Source organism: Lithobates pipiens, unplaced genomic scaffold, assembly GCF_037356315.1.
Source record: "Lithobates pipiens isolate NorthernLeopardFrog02 unplaced genomic scaffold, aLitPip1_a1.2 Scaffold_13, whole genome shotgun sequence".
NCBI lineage: Eukaryota > Metazoa > Chordata > Amphibia > Anura > Ranidae > Lithobates > Lithobates pipiens.
Window position 1 is genome coordinate 382,221,395 of NW_027507718.1, and position 3,257 is coordinate 382,224,651.

Sequence of the window (3,257 nt, forward strand, 5' to 3'; positions counted from 1 at the left end):
CCATAAATCAATGTGACCCTCGCTCACAGTGATGGTAACCCTGAACTGCCACTTCAGGGGCACATTCACCACAGGCTTTTCGTCACAACCCTGACCAGCAGCCCCCACCCCAGCCAGGAAAGCCTGAAGATCTGGCAGCTTGGGGAGAGCCCCTCTCTCAAAAGCTCAACCCTCACTCCCATCACTCCTACTAATTACCTTTGGGAAATACTAAACACTCCCCCTATATGCTATAGGGGAGCAAGTGTTCTTTCCTGAAAAACTGACCAGAGCTAGAACTACCCTAATCTAGGTCAGAAAGCCAGGGACCAGACCCTCTGTTCAGACTCAATGCAGCACCCATCCTCACCAGGAGCGCCCTTCCAGACAGCTTCATACGCAACCAGTGGTTGGCCCACAGTATCTGTTGGGGCAGCTTCCTGCTGAAAACCACCCTTCCAGGCACAATTGCATCATTGAAGTTGCATAGCTCTCCTCTCTATATGAGTAGCACAGCGCCTTCTCTGGCAACTGATAAGAACAGATACTATACTTGATCTTAGCCAAAAGGCTGAGAAGTCTCTGCTCGTATAGATCAACACATTGCCAAGATAAATGGTAATTTGGTGGCTTGCAAACCACACCTTAACCAACTCTGGGAAATGTTGGGCATACTAAGGATGGGCACTTGACTTTAATCCTAAAAGGTGTCCTGGATCTGTGCCTGTGAACTCCATTTCCACCCTCAGTTCCTGCATCTATATTCCTCACTTCCAAACAACCAGTTTTAATCAGTGTGGTTTCTCATCTGCTCTAACCAGATGCAGATAAAACTCAGTTCATATAAACATTTGCAAAGTAACTTCTAAGAAGCCTTTAGAAAGCCTTTCACCTTTCACCAAAAGACATAAAAAAAAACATCTCAGAGTACTAGCAGAATCCTACCATAGGAAAGTTTGCAGCAACTTAACCATAAGTACAAGCATAAACACTGCCTTGAAAACCCAAAAAGAAAATCCTCTACAATAGTGATGGATGAACTTCCGACGGGACGTTTCGCGAACGCGGACCGCGCACACGGCCGATAGTTCGCGAACCGTAACGTTCGCAGCGGGCCCCATTGACTTCAATGGGAGGCAAACTTTGCAAACCTACAGGTCAAATTTGCAGCCACAAAATAATTACTAACTGTGCAAACATAGTCCCACCACATGGCCAATGACATAACACATGTATGAAGTGAATCTGGGATCGACAACTACAAGCATTATTTTTTTATATGTGAAATTGTTGTGACAATTCAGGACTGTGGAGCGCATGAAGTCAATGGAGGAGAGGGAAGGACAGGGTAGGCAAAGAAGAGGGTGCAGGAGATGATCACCAGCAGCGTGACATACAGCAATGACACCTGCACCGTGATAGAGTCATCTGACACCAGCACCGTGATAGAGAGCACTGACATCAGCAGCGTGACATACAGCAATGACACCTGCACCGTGATAGAGTGATCTGACACCAGCACCGTGATAGAGAGCACTGACATCAGCAGCGTGACATAAAGCACTGACACCAGCACCATGATATACAGCACTGACACCAGCACCGTGATAGAGAGCACTGACATCAGCAGCATGACATACAGCAATGACACCTGCACCGTGATAGAGTGATCTGACACCAGCACCGTGATAGAGAGCACTGACATCAGCAGCGTGACATAAAGCACTGACACCAGCACCGTGATATACAGCACTGACACCAGCACCGTGATATACAGCACTGACATCAGCAGCGCGACATAAAGCAATGACACCTGCACCGTGATAGAGTCATCTGACACCAGCACCGTGATAGAGAGCACTGACATCAGCAGCGTGACATAAAGCACTGACACCAGCACCATGATATACAGCACTGACACAAGCACCGTGATAGAGAGCACTGACATCAGCAGCGTGACTTACAGCAATGACACCTGCACCGTGATAGAGTGATCTGACACCAGCACCGTGATAGAGAGCACTGACATCAGCAGTGTGACATACAGCAATGACACCTGCATCGTGATAGAGTGATCTTACACCAGCACTGTGATAGAGAACACTGACATCAGCAGCGTGACATAAAGCACTGACACCAGCACCGTGATATACAGCACTGACACCAGCACCGTGATATACAGCACTGACATCAGCAGCGTGACATACAGCAATGACACCTGCACCATGATAGAGTGATCTGACACCAGCACCGTGATAGAGAGCACTGACATCAGCAGCGTGACATAAAGCACTGACACCAGCACCATGATATACAGCACTGACACCAGCACCGTGATGGAGAGCACTGACATCAGCAGCGTGACATACAGCAATGACACCTGCACCGTGATAGAGGGATCTGACACCAGCACCGTGATAGAGAGCACTGACATCAGCAGCGTGACATAAAGCACTGACACCAGCACCATGATATATAGCACTGACACCAGCACCGTGATAGAGAGCACTGACATCAGCAGCGTGACATAAAGCACTCACACCAGCACCGTGATATACAGCACTGACACCAGCACCGTGATATACAGCACTGACACCTGCACCGTAAGCAGCCCCAGGAGGAAGTCAGCATAGCACAGGGATGGTGGGAGCACCTCATAATGAGCATAGCACAGGGATGGTGGGAGCCCCTCATAATATGCACAGCAGAGGTACAGCCCCAGGAGGAAGTCAGCACAGCACAGGGATGGTGGGAGCCCCTCATAATAAGCATCCCCAGGGGGAAGTCAGCACAGCACAGGGATGGTGGGAGCCCCTCATAATGAGCATAGCACAGGGATGGTGGGAGCCCCTCATAATATGCACAGCAGAGGTACAGCCCCAGGAGGAAGTCAGCACAGGGATGGTGGGAGCCCCTCATAATAAGCAGCCCCAGGAGGATGTCAGCATAGCACAGGGATGGTGGGAGCCCCTCATAATAATCAGCCCCAGGAGGAAGTCAGCACAGCACAGCACAGGGATGGTGGGAGCCCCTCATAATGAGCATAGCACAGGGATGGTGGGAGCCCCTCATAATATGCACAGCAGAGGTACAGCCTTAGGAGGAAGTCAGCACAGCACAGGGATGGTGGGAGCCCCTCATAATGAGCATAGCACAGGGATGGTGGGAGCCCCTCATAATATGCACAGCAGAGGTACAGCCCCAGGAGGAAGTCAGCACACCACAGGGATGGTGGGAGCCCCTCATAATAAGCAGCCCTAGTAGAAATATGACACCGC

At 50.0% G+C, this 3,257-nt stretch overlaps 1 pseudogene; it reads right to left on the reverse strand.

The window, feature by feature from the left end:
- Positions 1-456: 456 nt before the first annotated feature.
- LOC143979983 (U2 spliceosomal RNA) lies at positions 457-562 on the reverse strand (annotated as a pseudogene).
- Positions 563-3,257: the final 2,695 nt, after the last annotated feature.